General features: G+C 38.4%; 1 long non-coding RNA gene across 1 annotated transcript in view; it reads left to right on the top strand.

Annotated features, from left to right (window-relative positions):
- The window catches only part of LOC140200455 (uncharacterized), a 48,517-nt gene that overhangs the window by 25,259 nt on the left and 10,565 nt on the right, over positions 1-12,693 (top strand). The window lies entirely within an intron of this gene.

The following is a 12,693-nucleotide window of genomic DNA, read 5'->3' as shown; positions in this document are numbered from 1 at the left end:
GGGCATAGTATCAGTATCTGACATTACTGTCAAATGAATAACATTTTAACTCTGCCTGCAAAATCCTCCCCAAATGCTGTTTGATTATTAGCTTTACTTTTGCATTGTGCCCAGAGCAACAGCAGAGGGCATCTATATTCTGCAACACTGCAGTGAACTGGATGCATTTTGTAAAATAAATTTAAAAGGCAAGCTGCTGCATGTAATGGATGCCATACATATCTACTTTTATTCCAGTAGCAATATGGGCACAAACATTGTGTGAAACAGTTGGGGGGACAGAAGTGTGGTATGTTGATATCTCTGCACGTTGTCCAACCATGTATAACTTCATCAAGGAACCCTCCAGCTTAGCAGGTGGTTGAGTTGTGGCATTTTAAGAGGAGGTAGGGTGCAAGAACACATCTAACTCAGTGCTTAATGAAATATACCTTATGAATAGATGGATGATGTATAAAGGTCAGGAAGTTATGGTAGCCATTCATAAAAATCTGGGCACCATATTCTGGAAAGATGTGAAGGTTTTGGAGTTTACTGAATAAATTTACAGAAATAGATCCAGTGACAAGGGGTTACCATTCCAAGGAGAGAAGCTGAGCCTGTTTCACCTCTTTCAGAGAATACTGTAAGATTTGATAGAGGTGTTTAAATTTGAAAAATGAAATGGCAGAGTTTACTGATGTGCCCAGAATGAGAAAATGACTAAAGGTGACAGGAGGAAAAAAAATGTTTTATACGATGAATAGAATGGTGCAAGCAGATTCATTAGTAACCATAAAAAGACATTTGAATAAATAAAAGGAATAAAATAAAAAAGAAGGGTGAGGTAGGGGTTGAGGAGTGGGATGAACTCAATCTGCAAGAGTGGACAACAACTCAGTGCTGTACTTTATGATCCAATAAATTGCTGAATGCCAGTTTGCTGTTCACCAGTATTGCTGTTGGATGTACATAGAGGTTCATTGGATTGCGTGTAGGAATGTGTAAATTGTATTCATATAAGTAAAAGAACACCTTCAATTGAAGCTTGGCGATGGAGAAGTCGAAGTTAAAATTGTTGTCTAATAGCTTCCATGGTAAACATTAGAAAATGAGGTGTAGTGGAGCCACAAAGGTGGGATTAATGGAAAGAAATGCCATCTCAAGTTTCTGGTGACCTTTTAAGGTCATGAGATGTCAACCTGCACTGCCTCAGCTTAAGTAGAAATTGTTAATTCTTCTAAGTCTAGTGAACATTTTCTGTCGTTTCCACCATTCTGCTCATCTGAAATTCTTACAACCAATGGGAAAATCTGTTACCTGGAGGTTATCTCGCTATGGATGACCTCAGCCAGGTATTGGTTGAAATGGAGAATATTTATTGTTTAAATACTAAATCTTCAGTATAATTTCATGAATGAATTAGGTAAAAATATATATGCCAAGAAGACATTTTACAACCTGCAAACAAAACATTAAGTAACATGTGGAAATGTTATAATATCATAACAGTATATCAAATTAATGAACCTTTGCACTTCTGTAAGCTTTAGTATTGTCTTCAGGGACTGAGCATCACCTTGCTTCAGTGCATATGTAAGCTGGTGTTTCCATGGTGATCAAGTGTTCCTGGATCATTTCCAGTCTTTAGCAAAGGCTCCATTCTATCTATTTGCTAGGTGATTAAATCTGCATCAGAATTTATCTGTAAAAGGAACTGGCACATATTTTAAAAGGAAAAGGTTCCTTTCATAGCCATTTTTTTTCCAGAGATCTAGACCTCATTGATAACTTTAGTCATACTGTAAACATGTTTTAGTCTAAATTTTATGTAATAATGGCAATGATAAAGGTGGGATTAATGGAAAGAAATGCCATCTCAAGTTTCTGGTGACCTTTTAAGGTCATGAGATGTCAACCTGCACTGCCTCAGCTTAAGTAAAAATTGTTAATTCTTCTAAGTCTAGTGAACATTTTCTGTCATTTCCACCATTCTGCTCATCTGAAATTCTTACAACCAATGGGAAAATCTGTTATCTGGAGGTTATCTCGTAAGGAGAAAAGTAAAAGTGGCAGGCCGACAAATCCAGGGCAAGCATCAAAAAGGGCCACTTTTCAACATAATTATATAAGGGCTAAGAGAGTTGTAAAAGAGCGCCTGAAGGCTTTGTGTGTCAATGCAAGGAGCATTCGTAACAAGGAGGATGAATTGATAGTGCAGATTGTTATTAATGATTATGATATAGTTGGGATCACAGGGTGACCAAGGATGGGAGCTCAACGTTCAGGGATATTCAATATTCAGGAGGGATGGACATGAAAGAAAAGGAGGTGGGGTGGATTTGCTGGTTAAAGATGAGATTAACGCAATAGAAAGGAAGGACATAAGCCGGGAAGATGTGGAATCGATATGGGTAGAGCTGCATAACACTAAGGGGCAGAAAACGCTGGTGGGAGTTGTGTACAGGCCACCTAACAGTAGAAGTGAGGTCGGAGATGGTATTAAACAGGAAATTAGAAATGTGTGCAATAAAGGAACAGCAGTTATAATGGGTGACTTCAATCTACATGTAGATTGGGTGAACCAAATTGGTAAAGGTGCTGAGGAAGAGGATTTCTTGGAATGTATGCGGGATGGTTTTTTGAACCAACATGTCGAGGAACCAACTAGAGAGCAGGCTATTCTAGACTGGGTTTTGAGCAATAAGGAAGGGTTAATTAGCAATCTTGTCGTGAGAGGCCCCTTGGGTAAGAGTGACCATAATATGGTAGAATTCTTCATTAAGATGGAGAGTGACATAGTTAATTCAGAAACAAAGGTTCTGAACTTAAAGAGGGGTAACTTTGAAGGTATGAGACGTGAATTAGCTAAGATAGATTGGCAAATGACACTTAAAGGATTGACGGTGGATATGCAATGGCAAGCATTTAAAGATTGCACGGATGAACTACAACAATTGTTCATCCCAGTTTGGCAAAAGAATAAATCAAGGAAGGTAGTGCACCCGTGGCTGACGAGAAATTAGGGATAGTATCAATTCCAAAGAAGAAGCCTGCAAATTAGCCAGAAAAAGTGGCTCACCTGAGGACTGGGAGAAATTCAGAGTTCAGCAGAGGAGGACAAAGGGCTTAATTAGGAAGGGGAAAAAAGATTATGAGAGAAAACTGGCAGAGAACATAAAAACTGACTGTAAAAGCTTTTATAGATATGTAAAAAGGAAAAGACTGGTAAAGACAAATGTAGGTCCCCTACAGACAGAAACAGGTGAATTGATTATGGGGAGCAAGGACATGGCAGACCAATTGAATAATTACTTTGGTTCTGTCTTCACTAAGGAGGACATAAATAATCTTCTGGAAATAGTAGGGGACAGAGGGTCCAGTGAGAGGGAGGAACTGAGCAAAATACATGTTAGTAAGGAAGTGGTGTTAGGTAAATTGAAGGGATTAAAGGCAGATAAATCCCCAGGGCCAGATGGTCTGCATCCCAGAGTGCTTAAGGAAGTAGCCCAAGAAATAGTGGATGCATTAGTGATAATTTTTCAAAACTCGTTAGATTCTGGACTAGTTCCTGAGGATTGGAGGGTGGCTAATGTAACCCCACTTTTTAAAAAAGGAGGGAGAGAGAAACCGGGGAATTATAGACCGGTTAGCCTAACGTTGGTGGTGCGGAAACTGCTAGAGTCAGTTATCAAAGATGTGATAACAGCACATTTGGAAAGCGGTGAAATCATCGGACAAAGTCAGCATGGATTTGTGAAAGGAAAATCATGTCTGATGAATCTCATAGAATTTTTTGAGGATGTAACTAGTAGAGTGGATAGGGGAGAACCAGTGGATGTGGTATATTTGGATTTTCAAAAGGCTTTTGACAAGGTCCCACACAGGAGATTAGTGTGCAAACTTAAAGCACACGGTATTGGGGGTAAGGTATTGATGTGGATAGAGAATTGGTTAGCAGACAGGAAGCAAAGAGTGGGAATAAACGGGACCTTTTCAGAATGGCAGGCAGTGACTAGTGGGGTACCGCAAGGCTCAGTGCTGGGACCCCAGTTGTTTACAATATATATTAATGACTTGGATGGGGGAATTAAATGCAGCATCTCCAAGTTTGCGGATGACACAAAGCTGGGCGGCAGTGTTAGCTGTGAGGAGGATGCTAAGAGGATGCAGGGTGACTTGGATAGGTTAGGTGAGTGGGCAAATTCATGGCAGATGCAATTTAATGTGGATAAATGTGAAGTTATCCACTTTGGTGGCAAAAACAGGAAAACAGATTATTATCTGAATGGTGGCCGATTAGGAAAAGGGGAGGTGCAATGAGACCTGGGTGTCATTATACACCAGTCATTGAAAGTGGGCATGCAGGTACAGCAGGTGGTGAAAAAGGCGAATGGTATGCTGGCATTTATAGCGAGAGGATTCGAGTACAGGAGCAGGGAGGTACTACTGCAGTTGTACAAGGCCTTGGTGAGACCACACCTGGAGTATTGTGTGCAGTTTTGGTCCCCTAATCTGAGGAAAGACACCCTTGCCATAGAGGGAGTACAAAGAAGGTTCACCAGATTGATTCCTGGGATGGCAGGACTTTCATATGAAGAAAGACTGAATGAACTAGGCTTGTACTCGTTGGAATTTAGAAGATTGAGAGGGGATCTGATTGAAACGTATAAAATCCTAAAGGGATTGGACAGGCTAGATGCAGGGGGATTGTTCCCGATGTTGGGGAAGTCCAGAACGAGGGGTCACAGTTTGAGGATAAGGGGGAAGCCTTTTCGGACTGAGATTAGGAAAAACTTCTTCACACAGAGTGGTGAATCTGTGGAATTCTCTGCCACAGGAAGCAGTTGAGGCCAGTTCATTGGCTATATTTAAGAGGGAGTTAGATATGGCCCTTGTGGCTACGGGGATCGGGGGGTATGGAGGGAAGGCTGGTGCAGGGTTCTGAGTTGGATGATCAGCCATGATCATAATACATGGCAGTGCAGGCTCGAAGGGCCGAATGGCCTACTCCTGCACCTATTTTCTATGTTTCTATGACTGTTTATTCATTTGCTCCATTCTTATAACAAAATAATTGCTGTATGATTGTTTTAAATAGGTGTAACATTGACAGATAAGTAGACTCATGATGAGTGAAGAATAATCAATTATTATTTCCCAATAAACTACAACTCCAAATTTCCTGGGGAAAACATTGCAATTATAACCAACAGTCTGGCATGAAATAAATAATATCATATTGGATGCCCCATCTTTACTCTATACAGTTTTACTTTATAGTAATTGCCAACTTTTATTATTTATCAAAGTGGTCTTGTAAACTCAGAAGACCCTGCAACCTCATGTATCATATAGGAACATGTGGCACTACTAAAGTTGCTGGATAGCAGTCCTAATGACAAGTAAATCTCATCCATCATTAGTAAGGTGAAAAATCAAAAACAATATAGTGAGTTAGAGATATTGATTATTTGCTATACTTCAAAATGAATTCTGGATAATTTGAACCAGTCTGTCAATAGCTTGTGAAGAACTCAGTTCAATTTCAGCATCTTTGTGACTGTCATAAAATTGTTGATTTTTTTCCATTAAACTTATCATAGAGAGTTAGAATTAACAGAATAAATACTTTTTTGTAGGAATTAATGTTTACATCTTACAAAGCATTGATTTCAGCCCAGAAAAAGAACATTTTAAACTGTGGAAAATTATTTCTACTGTAAATTGTTGTTGAGGCTTATTGATAGTAAAACTGGGGAAAGAAAAATAACTTCCCTTTCTGTTTTTTCTCCTCTTCCTTCCCTTCACTTTATTTTTCACTCTTCACATGATTTGGCTCTAAATCATTCTTTTCCAATGTTCTGCTATTACATTATCAATTCTTAAACAAACTTGGTTAAATCAGCTGTGTGTCCAATCATTCTCTAAGGTTCATGTGCCCTGTTGCCCTTTCAAAAATAACAGAATCAGATTTAATGTCACCAGCATACGTCGTGAATTTGTAACTTTATGGCAGCGGTACAGTGAAACACATGATAAATAAATACAGAGAAAAAATACTAAGTTACATTAAATGTATGTATATATAGCTATTAAATAGTTAAGTTAAAGTAATTAGTGCAAAAAACAGAAATAAAGGTGTAGTGGGGTAGTGTTCATAGATTCAACATCCATTTCAAAATCAGATGGCAGAGGGGGAGAAGCTGTTCCTGAATCACTGAGTGTGTGCCTTTAGGCTTCTGTGCTTCCTTCCTGATGGTAACAGTGTGGAGAGGGCATTTCCTGGGTGGTGAGGATCCGTAATGAGGGACGCTGCCTTCCTAAGGCACTGCTCGTTGAAGATGTCTTGGATACTATGAAGCCTAATACCCATGATGGAGCTGACTAATTTTACAAGTGACTGCAACTTATTTCGATCTTGTGCCGTAGCACCCTTCCCCCATCCCCCCCCCACCACCTTGCCCCCCACACCAGATGGTGATGCATCCAGTCAGTAATATGGTGAAGGGTGAAGTTGAAAATCTGGATGAAATTTAATGGGCCACACAGATTTTAATAGATGTTACCTACCAGCAAAATCCACACTAATAAATGGAGAACAGTAGTTATTTACTTCAGGATACTGATATTTGGAATGTTAGTTTTCATGTATATTTTCATATTTTTCACTTTCTGGTCATATTATTGTATTATTCTTCATTCCTAACAGCAATTTTTATCTATGGCATGGGTTTTGCTGTTTCTGTGATGTTATCATCTAACCTTTATAATAATCTGGCATAAGAGTGCCAAAATTCATCCCAAATGATCTGGGAAATTTAAGTACAGGCAGTCTAGGTGGTCAAAGGTGTAACGTTTTAGCTATGACTCATTCCTAATTACCGTTGTGATACAAGGGTTCTGGCAGTATGTGTTTCTGCTTTCAAGTTCACACATAAATGACAGAGGATTTTAATGCAGCCCACCTGATGAGAATGAATTGGGCATGTGGTTAAGTTTGTGAGAGTGTGCTTACTGCTGCCTTCCTAACAGGTTCTTGCAGTCATTTTAGCCATGTGGTGTTTGAAGTCAGCTGACATTCATGAGATTGGAAGGCTCATGATTCTAAACATTTTATGGTTTATGCTGTTATTAGGACTCCCAAGCCTAAACTCAAAGACCAGATTATCAAAAATGATTTTCTTAATTAACTCATGAAATATGTTAATCACAGACATGCCCAGAATTTATTGTACATTCCTAGTTGCCTCTGAAAAAGCAGTGGTAAGTGACTTTTGTCAGTTCCATACTGTGAAACTGTTTCCACTGCTTGTTAGATAGGTATGTTTATGTAGCAATATGAAAGGAATTATTAAATCTAGTTAGCATGAGTTAACAAATAGTTTCCCCACTTGACAGTCTTGGAATACACATTCCTTGAACTGAATAGAAATTGATTGCGTTACTTTTCATATAGATTTTTGTCATGTTATCTGGGGGTGCATTTTTAGGGACTTGGTTTATTTTAACAATTCTGTATATTGATCTGTTCTTTGTAACATTAATATGAATTTTTCATCACTAAATTGAATAAAAGTGTGCATTATGTTCTGACAAGAGTATAGATTAATTAGTATGTATCGTTCCACAGTTGTTCAGCCACAACACTAGATAATTCTCTGATTTCTTTCCGGGAAACTTTCTAATTTTTACTCAATCTTTTTAGCTATGATATAATAATAAGAAATTCACTTTTGAGATGAAATTACCCTATTATGAGTTTTTATGTTGGAGATTTGATGTGCTGCTCTCCTCTGCAGATCTATTGCATAAATCATTTATGGTCTTATTTTTAATGTAGCTTTAGAGCTTGGTGTTTTAAGTACACTGGAATAAAATTGAACCTCATTTTTGCTGGTTCTTTATAAAGATGAAGAAATAATCTGACATTATTCAAAAGCACCCTTGCAATGGCTAATCAAATGCCTTTCTCAGTGCTTCCATCTTGAAGGAATCATGTTGCTCTTTCAAATTTGTCTCCCTATCTAAATATTAGGTATCAAATGTGCCTATTTTTCAGTGCTTGCTCTGTGATTTTTTTTTATTAATACATACAGAATTTAACAGCAATGAGTCAAAGTGGTGGAAGTGCCAATACCATAATAAGAGCATTTGATGTTGCTGTTTCTCAGGATCTGTAGAGTTCTTTCTTTGACCTTCACCCCCACACTCCACTTCCTACTCCACCCCTTCTACCATAATTAAGTCCACTATTGTGCTGACACTATTATGCTGGCTGTTTCCAGGGGCCTGCCACCCTGGAAACAGACACCTTTCAGAAGTTCCAACGTGACTATCAATTTTTCTCAGGTCACAAGGAGAGTACCTCGGAGATATAATGAAGTAAGGAAACATTTAACTGGGTCACTGTGATGTGAAGCTTGGATGAGAAACACTCCCGGGAAACTATCCTAGTTTATACTTACTCAGGTATAGTTGCGAGGTGGTGCACTGAACTGCTTGTGTAGGAGATGCCTCTTGTCCTCTACAATCACCAAAGAGCTCTGTTCACAATAACTCCTATTGTCAAGTATTCTTTCCATGCCAGCCTTGAATACAGTAGATCTAATGACTCAATGAATAGAACTCTCTGGGTTAGAGAATTTCAAGGAATCACAATTCTTTGAGAGGAGAAGTTCCTCCTCATGTTGATCTATGTGATTTACCCCTTAACCTGAGATTATGCCAATTACTAGAGGAAACAGAAGCAAGAAAAAAAATCTGCAGATGTTGGAAATCTGAGCAAAACACACAAAATGCTGGAGGAACTCAGCAGACCAGGCAACATCTATGGAAAAAAATTACAATCAACATTTCAGGCCGAGACTCTTCAGCAGGCCCCTGCAAATTCAGCAAATTCCAACAGATTTGTCAAGCAAGGTATCCCACTTAAGAAGATCAGGCTGATTTTGACTTATTTTATCACATGCTTCCATGTACTTCAAAACCTCATCCTTAATAATGGACTCTAAAATCTTAACAATCACTGAGTTAGGCTAAATGGCCTTTAACTTCTTGTCTTTTGCTTCTCTCCTTCCCTAAAGGGAGGAGTGTAATTTGCAATTTTCCAGTCCTCCAGAATTATTCCAGAATGTAGTGTTTCTTGAAAGATCACTACTAATAGCTCCACAAACCCTTCGGCTATTTCTTTCAGAACCCTGGGGGTGTAGTGCATTTGGTCCAAGTGACTTATCTACCTTCAGACATTTCAGCTTCTCAAGCTCTTTCTCCTTAGTCATAGCAACTACACTCCTGCCCTCTGTCCCTCTCTAATTCCTAGCATGCTACTGGTGTCTTCCCCAGTGAAGACTGATACAAAATACTTATTGAATTCATCCACCATTTCTTTGTCCCACATTACTACCTCTTTAGTGTCAATATCCACTCTTACCTCTCATTCACACTCATTTACAGCATCTGAAAAAATTAAGAGGTTGAGAGAATGGAACTTTGCTGATGCAGTGAGTTTTCCACTTTAAAAACTCACCCACACAGGTTTCTTTGCACAGTTCACATTGTTGTTCTTCTTGCAGCTCACAGCAAATGTTTGATTCCTTAGATAACATGGTTCTCCTATAATGAAAGATGTGACAGATTTAGCCTATGCTGTCAGAGATTTAGAAAAAGTGAAAAATATCACTGGGATAAATAAAATTCAGAGGAACTTTGAGAGGTAGCTTCTCCACCAGTGTTGTTTCCTCTAGTAACACACACAAAATGCTGAAGGAACTCAGCAGGCCAGGCAGTATCTATGGAAAAAAAAGTACAGTTGAAAAAGTAACATCGGATTAATGTAGTTTTAATGTAAATGAGTGCTTATTTCCTTAGTGATTTTGTCATGCACACTCTGCTTTCTTATTAATCATCTACTCTCCATTTCATGTTCATTGTAACTAGTTTTGACATACTAAGTATTCCATAATTTCTACATCTTAACCAAAGCCTCAATGACTCAGTCATTGAGTCCACCTACATGAGTGTGGAAATAAACTCCTTGTCCTGGGTTCCTGAGAACTTCGGTCTTCTGTTTTAGCCTTCAAAATTTCCTAGAACTGGGAAATGCGATTCATTTCCTCAGAACCTCATAATGCTGATTACATCTATAAACTTGGATTTTTTGTTGGAAGAGCATTTGGTCCCATGGAAAATCCAGTCAAAATACGCATTTTCAACATATTTTTGGCATATTTGTGTTTTATGGTCCATAATAGTTTACTTTTTTCCCAGTCTAATGCAAGTTTTCTCTCATTTTGAGATAATAAAATTGCATATTATCTAACCTTTTATCTTCCTCCATTGCTCACAATCTTTTCTTTTCAGTACAGAAATATTTATCACTATTTTCACCCTTCACTGCTCATTGATAAAGGTTAAATTATGTAAATCATGTATATTACATTATCAAAATCAGTCTTCCTATTATTTGGCTCCAGGAGATGGATGCCTACAATTTCTAGCTATTTAATGATGTCACTTCTTTCAGAAAGATGATAGGAAATTAGCCACACAATACTTATGTTTTTTAATCATGTGAGATCAACTAGATCATCCTAGTGATTAATCACTTTACAGATGCAATAGATCAGCCTTATAAAAGTTCATTTTGCATCCTTCTTTGTTCCTAATCATCCTTATATTTGCAAAATTTTCACACAATGTATTTTATTAAAATTTGCAAACTTGCCATTTGGGACATCTTTGTTCAATGTATTATTACAATTACTGGCAATATTTACATCATGCCAATACAGACAAGTGCTTGTCCACAAAAGGCAACCAAATTCAAATCTTCAATTATACTATTGCTTTTTGTAACTAACTTTGGGCACACAACAAGATTAACATGACAAGTTGCAGTGTAATTCAAATTATGTTTCAGCTTTGTTTGATTTCACAAACAATGCATAATAAATCAAGTTAAGTTTTCACTTCTTGTTAGAGGTTTTCAATGACAAAAATCAATTCAGTATATTTTTTCCACAGTAAAATCCATCTCTTCTCTTCCTCTTCACATCTCTCCTTTGGCATGTCCCTGATCTATTTATCTATTTCTGTTTTCCTCTCTTTCTCTCTCTTTCTTTCACGCTTCAAAATAAGAATCAGAAACAGCTTTAGTATCAGTAGCATATGTTGTGAAATTTGTTGTTTTGTGGCAGCAATACATTACAATACTTAATAAAAAGCTATGGATTACAGTAGTATTTGGTGTGTGTATGTATGTGTGTGTGTGTGTGTATATATATATATATATGTGTGTGTATATATATATATATATGTATGACTAACACCTGATGCACAGAGAAATAAAGAAAAACCATAAATCATGCAAACGATAGAAGTGAGCAACAACATTCCAAACAAAAAGAGTCCTTAGACCCAAACCTTGGAGCAGCCTGGAGTACGCCCAAGCCTTGGTATCAGTCCATCATATTAGTGGCATGGAGCAGCCACGGAGAGAGGAGTGACCATTATGAGACAGCAAGCAAAATTGGCTCGTACCGCCGATCCTGATGCCCTTTCTTCCCAGTATACTGTTTAAATTGTTGAAACAGCATACCATACCTTGCACTAGGATCTGGGCACCACTGTTGCGAAAGGCTCCAGGCCTAGAATACAATGCCCAGCAACTTGCTCGAGGCAACTCCCAGATTTCATTGCCTAGCTCGAAGCCATTATTGATATCTCCAAATCGGCTCAGAAAACAGCAATTCAACATTGCACCCGGTCCATTTGTACAAGTTTCAGAACTCCTCGGCCTCCGCTTCTCCTCTCCGAATGGCTTAATCGATCAGCGTGGATTCTGCAACATACCAGCACGGTTCATCCCTTGAATTCACTTCACTTTCACTCACCTCTTCATTGTTTGCAGAGATAATTTACCACAATGTATTTCATAAAATATTTTTACTCAAATTTCTTGCCTTTTGAATGACCAGTCTCATGTTCAGTAGTGCCATCTTAAACTGACAGCTGAGAGTATGTCTTTAGACTCCTGGACTTCCATGATAGTAGCATTGAGAAGAGGGCAATGTCCTGGGTGATGGGGTCCTTAATGACGGATGCTGACTTTTTGAGGTATTACCTTTTAAAGGTGTCCTGGATGGTGTGACGGCTAGTGCACATGATGGTGTTGGCTGAGTTTACAACTTTCTGTAGCTTTTGTGTAATAGCCCTTCCATACTAGATGGTGATGTAACCAATTAGAATGCTCTCCACAGTACATCTGTAGAAATTTGTGAGTGTCTTTGGTCACATGCTAATTATCCTCAAACTCCAAATGAAATATAGTTGCTGTCATGCCTTCTTTGCAATTGTATTAATATGTTGGATCCAGGATAGATTCTCAGAGATGTTGACATCCAGTAACTTGAAAATACTCACCCTTTCCACTTCTGATCCCTCGAAGAGGACTAGTGTGTTTACCTTTGATTTCCCCTTCCTAAATTCCACAATCAATTCCTTGGTCTTACTGATGTTGAGAGTACGGCAGTTGCTGCAACACTTTTCAAACACCTGATCTGTCTTGCTCCTGTAGCCTTCTCATCACCACCTGAAATTCTGCCAACAATAGTTGCATCATCGGCAAACTTATAGGTGGTGTTTGAGCTGTGCCCAGCTACATAATCATAGGTGTAGAGAGTAGAACAGTAGGCTAAGCACACATCCTTGAGA

The sequence above is a fragment of the Mobula birostris genome, chromosome 7, assembly GCF_030028105.1.
Source record: "Mobula birostris isolate sMobBir1 chromosome 7, sMobBir1.hap1, whole genome shotgun sequence".
In the NCBI taxonomy this organism is placed as follows: domain Eukaryota; kingdom Metazoa; phylum Chordata; class Chondrichthyes; order Myliobatiformes; family Myliobatidae; genus Mobula; species Mobula birostris.
This window is presented reverse-complemented; position numbering and strand designations above follow the sequence as displayed.